This window comes from Lactuca serriola, chromosome 1, assembly GCF_051521515.1.
Source record: "Lactuca serriola cultivar US96UC23 chromosome 1, Lser_US96UC23_V15, whole genome shotgun sequence".
NCBI classification, from domain to species: domain Eukaryota; kingdom Viridiplantae; phylum Streptophyta; class Magnoliopsida; order Asterales; family Asteraceae; genus Lactuca; species Lactuca serriola.
The window spans coordinates 238,540,906-238,551,122 of NC_136408.1; positions in this window are offsets into that span (position 1 = coordinate 238,540,906).

Consider the following 10,217-nt stretch of genomic DNA (forward strand, 5'->3'; position numbering starts at 1 on the left):
TGGAGTAACGAGGAAGGCACTCGTGTCCACATAACACTAGCTAAGCACCGAAATCCCGTCACCAAAGCTAGTACTAGCCAGTCATGTCACCAATGTGGTGAGACAGGGCACTTCAAGAGGGATTGCCCGATCACGCATAATTCTGGCGCTAATGGGAAAATTCTCAGGATCACAGCTGCGGGAGAGCCTGCTCAGGAACCACGTTAATATATTTAAGGCGTTTCGTTGTGACAGACTTATAAACTATCTAGAACTAGTGCAACCAGAGTCTTACCCTTTTGCGAGATCCTGTCTGTATAGGAATTCTCGTGCTGCATATACTTGTCTTTTGTAGTATATCTTATTCGCAGCAATAGTCTTGTGGTAAACCTAAAAGTACTGTAACTCGGTTCATGTTTGCATAGTTGTGTTTTTGTCTGTAACCGTCTTATGTTAATTCTAATGTCTTTAAAGTTTCTGTATGATTCCGACATTATCATACGACTCGATTAAAATTGATCCTCACGAAAACAGTTTCTTGCGTACATCTCTTCCTTCTAGGTCACCTTTCCAGCAAAGCCGTCAAATCAGAACACCGAAGTACTCATTCCAGGAGTACCTCTTAGTTATTTTCTTTCCGAAGAAATCCCCGAAGTACCACTCGTGCAGTACGTCAAGTTCAATCCAGGGATTCATGCGAATGATCTATCACTGAAGAAGGTATACATAAGAGTGTTATATAATCAAGGTTCTACAGGTTTAGAATTGATGATTCCGCCTTAACTCATTTCCTCCTTGGGATATGAGGGTAAGGAAGAATCAGTTATTCGACTACCTTTTCAATCTTAATTATATACGACTCGTATACACGAAATTGTCATCGTAAAGCCCTGTATGAATTCTAAAATGGACTTCAGGACGGAGAAACTGCCTAAGTATGCGAGTAATCACATCGTCATGTGAATAAACTTAGAACCCAGTACAACTCCTGAAAACAGATCACCCTATAGTTTAAACACCCCCGGAGATACAAGAACAGCACGAGCAACTTGGCGAATTACACAAAAATAGAATTAGAAGACTAGGTTCCTCACCCTAGAGAACCCCGGTCAGATTCTTCCAGAGATCGATGGATCGCATCGTATGTGCCTCGGTTATCGAGGAATCCGTCAAGATTTTTTTTATAGAAATCGTTATCTCTGTCTCACATAGATAAAAGGGTTGAGCACATGTAAGGAAAGAAACTACTTCCAGGAATGGACTTGAGATCCGAATATCACCAGTTCGATGTGTTAGGGAAGGATGTCGGTAAGACTATCTTCCGAATTCGATGCGGACGCTTCGAGTCCGTAGTGATACCTTTCGGATAGGACCAACACGCCCATGGTTTTCATGAGATAAATGATTAGGGTTATGCCTTTCTTACTAGGATCGATTCGTCAGTTCCCCAAGAAATGACTTACTTATCTACCCTCGTAGTAAGAAGAAAACCGATGAAAACATTTCCTACAGAGGAACTTTTAGCAAAGTTCTCTAGGCACGAGGTTTGGAAATTGAAGAGTCAAATTTCTAGGACACACTGTTAGTAATGTGGGAAATTTTGAGTACTCTTTCAATTTGTCAAAAACCATTGAGCATTTATCAACGCCAGAGACGCCGACAGTTTTTCGTCAAATGCTAGGTCTTACCGACCTACCGCCTTAGTTCATTTAGAACTCCTCGCAAGCTACAGAAACTCATACGACTTTGACCCAGCAAGGGATGGCCTTTGACTGGGAAGTTACGCAAGAAAAGGAACCTTTGAGTTTCCGAGTGAGTGACCAAGTTCCTTAGGATAAACTCACTCTGAGAATGGCTTAATACGCTTCGTAAAGCGTGAAAAGCTAAATCCATATTTGACAGGACCTCTGAGATTCTTATCAGAATCTGTCATGTGCCTCGCTCAAACTAGACCTACTTCGCGAACTCAGTAGCATACTTTCTACTTTTCGCATCTCGATCGTGAAACCATACCTTTTCGTCAGGACTCTTACAAGTCCATTCGTCGAGTTCTGTGCCTTCGTATCATAACCGTAGTGACCCTCGACTGAGAGGTCAAGTGGACGAAGCAACGCCATCGCCAACTAGTGAAGGTTCGTTGGGATACTAACCGAGAGCCCGACTTCACTTAAGTGCGCTAGAACCAATCGATTAGGAAGTTTCCTCCTCACGTCTCGATCATTCGTGTATACTTCCATGCCTAAATTCTAATTTCGGGACGAAATTCCCTTTAACAGGGGGATGATGTGACAACCCGAAATTTTCCATTCAAATCAAACCATTTCAATCCAATAGAAGTAGAGCAGTTACAGTGAGAATTCAAACTTTTGCAGTAAGTTTGGCAGTTTTAGGGTTTTACCCCTAAGGAGTTATTAGGAGAGTGGGTGCATTAGGATTTTGTGCAACACTGTAATTCCATTACTCTAGGTCATTAGAATCCACTCCAAGAATAGAAATATTTTCTGCCAAAAATCTCTGGACTATAAATAGAATTCTGAACCAAATTGGTTCATTATTTGATTTCCATTTAGAGAAAAGCCAAATACTCTCTCACGGATCTTCGGGTTTTCATCCCAGATTGTGAGTCTACTTCCCTAAATGTGTTTTAATACTTGTTATATGCTTTATAACATTGTTTACATGTCCAAAACACTAGATCCGGGAGTTTACCGCCCAAGAACGTTCTTGGGGAGTAAACTCCAAAATCAAGCCTAAGGGCCACATAGTCCCATTTCCGTGTTAGGCAACTAACTAAGGACCTAGTGAATGATCATTGGAGGCTAGAAACAAATCAAAATCACTTAGTTTGAGGAGTTTACGGCCAAGGAACAACCTCTTGGGCCGTAAACTCCAAGTAAAGGGCACAAATGAGTGCCTTGTGATCCCTAGCCTTAGAACAAACACCTAGAAGCTTTACACTCATGATTTATGCCATCAAAACCCTTAGGAATCATTTCTATAAGGGAGTTTACGGCCAAGAAACTCCTTGGGCCGTAAACTCCAAGTTTTAGGTTCCAAAATGCCTTTAAACTCTTCCTAAGGCTTAGTATTCATTTTTGGCATGTACCTTAATGTGTTTAAGACCTAGAAAACACATAAAAAGCATAAGTGTTTGAGAGTTTACGGCCAAGAGTATTTCTTGGGCCGTAAACTCCTTAAATGGGGTCAAAGGACACCCTAAACACTTCTATAGACCAAGAAACTTTTAGGGCAAGTACTTAGAGGAGATATGGACTAGTTAAAATTCTTAGGACCTCATGTGTGAGGGAGTTTACGGCCCAAAGAGTTCTATGGCCGTAAACTCCATCAAATGGTCCCATTTAGTGCCTTAAACCTCCCTTAATCCAAGTATTGAAGCCTAGACTTGTTCCTAGAATTGTTAGACACTTGAAAAGACAATAAGAACCCTCCCAAGGGAGTTTACGGCCGTAAACTCCAAGGGAAAAGGGTCTTTGGGCCGTAAACTCCCCTTAGGAGTCAATATGGTGCCTTAAACTCTTGCCTAGCCTTGAAACAATTCCCCTCTAAAGTTGTAGTACTTCTAAACTCCATTTCATGGCTTGTTTGAGAGTTTACGGCCAGGAGCCTACTCCCCTGGGCCGTAAACTCTAATAAATATGGTCTTTTGACCATAAACTTCCATTAGGGGCATTGCACTTCGTTGTTGCAACCCATTAGCCTCCTAGCACTTGACCAAAAGTGTTGTCCTCGCGCTTAAATGTTTATGCTTGTATAATTAGTGATTTAATCTCTAATTATTTATATACATATGTCTTCATATGTAATTAGGATCATTGTGTGTGTCTAAGTCATCACTTGACACCAAGCACTTGTCCGATCCTTCCGTACGATAACAGCCCGTTCATTTCCAGTCACATACTGCAGGTGAGTTCATACCCCTTAACTAATGTTTTAAACTATTTCAAATGTTTTATGGGGGGGGGATACAAGTAGAATCATGCTACTTATTATGTCAATCACATGTGACTAGTAAGTTGGATTATATTACTTATTACATCAATCACATGTGATTAATATACAACATTCAAAAGATTTGGCTACTCATTAGCCGTTTTACCAAATAGTTTTCCTTCAAAAGATTTTTATAAACATTTTATATGCTTTCAACTACTTCTTACACTGTACTTCTTACTCTGTTTATCATACTTCAAACTTATTTACAACTGTGTTTCAAACAAATGTTCCTTTATACTCAAAACTGTTTTATTATACTTATGCCTTCAAATTGTTTTATAGATTGACATCAAGTCGATCTTCTCTTAAAATAATACTTTTGTTTCAACTGTTTTACAAAACTTACTTATGCTTTTATTTTATTATAAATTTCATGCCTCTATATGTATAGTTATATAAGAAATGTTTAAAAGACATAGGAAGACTATCCACCCTATTTCCTTTTCGCGCCTTGAGATGTGGTCTGGTGGGACATTGGGTATTCGTCCGAAGGTCGTTTAAAGATTTGTTATATATCATGTGTACATATATAGTCATAAAGGGTCCTTCCAGTTCATCCTATGCCCTTGGGTAGCAAGGGTATACATCCACGTCCATACGTACTACTTAGATTACTAGTAAGCTACCATATGGGTAGTTCAGGAAGATACTAGAACCATTACTAGAAAGCGATATCATACAATGAGTCAGTTCATTCATGAGTTAATTCTTTCTAGAACAGTACTATACATTACATGTACAATTATACTAGGACAAGAACATTTACATCTATACTAGAACGTTTACAGTTACTATACTTACTAGATAGGGAGAACACACATCCTAGCTAGCACACGTAGAACTTTACCGTACTCTACTATAATATTTACATTATTATACTTATTGGAGTACTTGTGCATTGATATATCAGTAGGAGTCCTATTACATTTTATATGTATCGACTCTGTTATCGAATCCGTGTTCTTATCTTTACCTTGTGATAAAATCACATAATCGACGAGATAGAATGGATTATTATCCTAGTACCAAAGGATACGTATTGAGGGATTGACCATTCCTAGAATCTCTGTTAGCTACAAAGGTAAAAGTATATCCACGGATGTCAAACGGTTGGTACCATTACAGGTACGCAATTAAGGGATTGACTATTCCTATACCCAGCTGTTAGCAACAGAGGTAAGAGTACATCTACGGATGGCTTAAAGTTAACAATGATAGTTACCCTAGTACAAAAGGGTAATATTCAGAACAGTCAGGTCTTGGTAGAAGACTACATTCAGAACAGTTAGGTCTTGGTAGAAGACTACGTTCAGAACAGTTAGGTCTTGGTAGAAGACTACATTCAGAACAGTCAGGTCTTTGTAGAAGACTACATTCAGAACAGTTAGGTCTTGGTAGAAGACTACATTCAGAACAGTTAGGTCTTAGTAGAAGACTACATTCAGAACAGTTAGGTCTTGGTAGAAGACTACATTCAGAACAGTTAGGTCTTGGTAGAAGACTACATTCAGAACAGTTAGGTCTTGGTAGAAGACTACACACAGAACAGTTAAGTCTTGGTAGAAGACTCCTTTTTGTTACTAATAGGAATCATAGGGATTTCTAGGGACTTTCAAACATTTTCAATTGAGTTACAAACATTTTTATAATTAAACTAGCTTTCTTTCAAAGCAATGTCAGGTCTTAGAAATTATAAGTTTTCACAAATTAAGACACATTAATACTTATGATCTCACCAGCTTTATAGTTGATACTTGCTTTCAAAATTACTTGTATCCTCAGGTCATCATAGACAGGTACCGATGCAAGGAGAAAGGAAGATGAAGCTTATTCAAGACTTATCTTTCATTTTGATTTATGCTTTAGTGTTTATCAAAATTTGACAGAATACAATTGTATAATAATTATTTTATTAATGCAATGGATGATGTTGTTGCTTGTTTACTACTTTGCATTGTTGTTGATACTATACATGACGTCCTCCGCCCCAGAACGTTTCCGCCGTTCTTGGTTTTGGGGTGTGACAGATTGGTATCAAAGCATTGTTTATAGTGAATTAAGTGTATCAACCCATAAAAGATATACTAACTATAAATACATACGGGATTAAAAATACTCTGACCAAGAGTTTATACTTTAAATAGTAAAATATTTAATAAAGTATACGTGCTGCATTCATACTAAAATCAATGTCATTAGGACAGTACAAAAGAATTATGATTGTTGAGCAACACAAGTGGGCTTAGAGACATATGGTCAAAACTGGGAAGATATAGCCTGATCGCCTATATTATCCGAGGGTTGACTAGCATGTGCCTAAGTTTAAGTGTGTGGTTGCAACAATGCTAAAATCTTACCAATCCTACCACAATGAGAACAATAGAACATAAAAATAAATTTAAAATACTATAGGAGTATTTTGGTGTTACTATAAGTACTTTATACTTGAGAATTAAAATGGGATCTTCATTTCTAAGTTAATAGTTGCTAAGTGGATACACTGAGGCTACATGTAATTAGGATGTTATAGACTCAAAATCTGTGATAATTTTGCCTTACCCCTATTCTGTGTGAATAAGGAGTTAAGGTCACTTATTCGAAGGTCTATCCTATTTAGATTACACATAGCTGGTATGCACTTCACAAATAGCGATGTAAGTAATGAAGGTTGTCTAAATAATTATCTAGATAGTTGTCTAATAATTATCTTCTTACCCAAAATTCTCGCATAGAAATCATAACTGGACTCCATCCCCTTGACAACCAGTATCTTCCGGATGAAGTCATAGCTGGTTGGTTTGGAGAAGAACTGGAGAATGATCATCCTATCCCCTTGGATGATCACCATGATGAAGACCTTTCGTATGATACTAACCCCGAGCTAGAGGTTGAGAACCTACCCCGAGCAACTCCCGTTTCAATTCCTAACCCTCTTCCGGCTTATCATGGCCCGACCCGGAGTGAGTGGAATGCTTGGAAACAGGGAGCCAAGGATAAGATCAGTTTATGCTATTTAATGGCGACCGAAGCTTTTACGACTTGAGCAATGAGGGCTTAGCAGATATAGTCTTGCCAATCTTGGACCGCAGAGAGGCCAGAAATGAGATTCAAGGTAGGACAGCCCTACATCAGATTACAGAAGTAGTCGCCTATGCTAGAATGCATACCCTCCACACCATTCATCTAGAGGATGTTCACGAGAGACCAGAGAGAAACCATGAAGCCCTGTTGCAAACATTGGCTGAATCATGAACCGAAGTCTTAGAACTCCGAGTACGCCAGATGGTGTTCGAAAGACGCCTACTTGACATGGAACATCAATTAAGTTGAATTGAGAGTTCACCAGACGGATGACCGTCGCCAGTAGTAGACGCCTTACTTTATTTCCCTTATAAAAAGAAATCGTGTTTTCTGTCTATGCCCGATGTGGTATTTTCTATGAAATTATCTTGTTCCGTAAGTACTTTAGTTAGGTCCTTATGCTGTCAGGAACTATCTTCTGAGAATATGATGTAAGACCTTTACAAGGTCATTTTCTTGAATCTTTACATCGTGAATATCCAAGGTATTGACAGCCGGCTAACTTTTGAGTCTTTCTTTCATTGGAGCCTACCTGAATCATACCTTAGTCAAGTTATTGGACTATGATGAGTTATTCCAAGAGACACTTCCAAGTCTCTTTCAGTGGTTGGATCTGTTATTCACCAACCCACGATACCTCAGCTCGAACGACAAATGTCTTGAGATCATTCTACGAACATACTACCCTACAATACCAGGACTGCATCATAGGGATGTAGGTCAAACCTTAGCGAACATACATTCATTCTTTACCGGGACTGCATCATAGGGATGTAGGTCAAACCTTAGCGAACATACATTCATTCTTTACCGGGACTGCATCATAGGGATGTAGGTCAAACTTTCTAGATCATACTCTTACTCTTTTCATGAACAATCTAAGTACATCAGGGTCAACCAAAATCGCTTACAAACCTTTACTCTTTCGTGTTACAGGATCATGTCGTCATCCAGAAACATCCAGCCAAGCAACGAGACCTCTACTTTTCTTATGGACGCCGCCACCTTTCAAACAGCATTAACAGCTGCTGTAGTGGCTGCCGTAACCGCGGTCATGGCGCACCGTAGTGCTATCAGCACGATCAATACTGCTGATGGGAACGAAGTTCCAAATCGTGATATCCATCCAGGGAGTCACCCAGCAGTAACAGTTCCGGGCTCGCAAAGCCAGAAAGCAGAGAACAAGAAACGAAAGCGTCAAGCCCGGAAGGAACGCAAGAGAGCCCAAAAGCTGGCTATACCACAACAGCAAGTGGAAACCCCTTCCGTTCCCATACCGCGCAGGTCATATGAGGGAAAACTCCCGAAGTGTGAGAAGTGTGGTTTCCATCATCATCGGACTTGCCATGAGATGCAATGTTGCAATTGCCTGAATATAGGGCATCATGCTCGTGACTGTGGAGCACCGAAACGACCTGTCACTAAAGTCCCTTTCATCGAGACTAACCCTGCGCACAAGTTAAGTTATAGCGCAGAACGATTCAAGAAGCAATTTTCGAGGTGGAGTAACGAGGAAGGCACTCGTGTCCACATAACACTAGCTAAGCACCGAAATCCCGTCACCAAAGCTAGTACTAGCCAGTCATGTCACCAATGTGGTGAGACAGGGCACTTCAAGAGGGATTGCCCGATCACGCATAATTCTGGCGCTAATGGGAAAATTCTCAGGATCACAGCTGCGGGAGAGCCTGCTCAGGAACCACGTTAATATATTTAAGGCGTTTCGTTGTGACAGACTTATAAACTATCTAGAACTAGTGCAACCAGAGTCTTACCCTTTTGCGAGATCCTGTCTGTATAGGAATTCTCGTGCTGCATATACTTGTCTTTTGTAGTATATCTTATTCGCAGCAATAGTCTTGTGGTAAACCTAAAAGTACTGTAACTCGGTTCATGTTTGCATAGTTGTGTTTTTGTCTGTAACCGTCTTATGTTAATTCTAATGTCTTTAAAGTTTCTGTATGATTCCGACATTATCATACGACTCGATTAAAATTGATCCTCACGAAAACAGTTTCTTGCGTACATCTCTTCCTTCTAGGTCACCTTTCCAGCAAAGCCGTCAAATCAGAACACCGAAGTACTCATTCCAGGAGTACCTCTTAGTTATTTTCTTTCCGAAGAAATCCCCGAAGTACCACTCGTGCAGTACGTCAAGTTCAATCCAGGGATTCATGCGAATGATCTATCACTGAAGAAGGTATACATAAGAGTGTTATATAATCAAGGTTCTACAGGTTTAGAATTGATGATTCCGCCTTAACTCATTTCCTCCTTGGGATATGAGGGTAAGGAAGAATCAGTTATTCGACTACCTTTTCAATCTTAATTATATACGACTCGTATACACGAAATTGTCATCGTAAAGCCCTGTATGAATTCTAAAATGGACTTCAGGACGGAGAAACTGCCTAAGTATGCGAGTAATCACATCGTCATGTGAATAAACTTAGAACCCAGTACAACTCCTGAAAACAGATCACCCTATAGTTTAAACACCCCCGGAGATACAAGAACAGCACGAGCAACTTGGCGAATTACACAAAAATAGAATTAGAAGACTAGGTTCCTCACCCTAGAGAACCCCGGTCAGATTCTTCCAGAGATCGATGGATCGCATCGTATGTGCCTCGGTTATCGAGGAATCCGTCAAGATTTTTTTTATAGAAATCGTTATCTCTGTCTCACATAGATAAAAGGGTTGAGCACATGTAAGGAAAGAAACTACTTCCAGGAATGGACTTGAGATCCGAATATCACCAGTTCGATGTGTTAGGGAAGGATGTCGGTAAGACTATCTTCCGAATTCGATGCGGACGCTTCGAGTCCGTAGTGATACCTTTCGGATAGGACCAACACGCCCATGGTTTTCATGAGATAAATGATTAGGGTTATGCCTTTCTTACTAGGATCGATTCGTCAGTTCCCCAAGAAATGACTTACTTATCTACCCTCGTAGTAAGAAGAAAACCGATGAAAACATTTCCTACAGAGGAACTTTTAGCAAAGTTCTCTAGGCACGAGGTTTGGAAATTGAAGAGTCAAATTTCTAGGACACACTGTTAGTAATGTGGGAAATTTTGAGTACTCTTTCAATTTGTCAAAAACCATTGAGCATTTATCAACGCCAGAGACGCCGACAG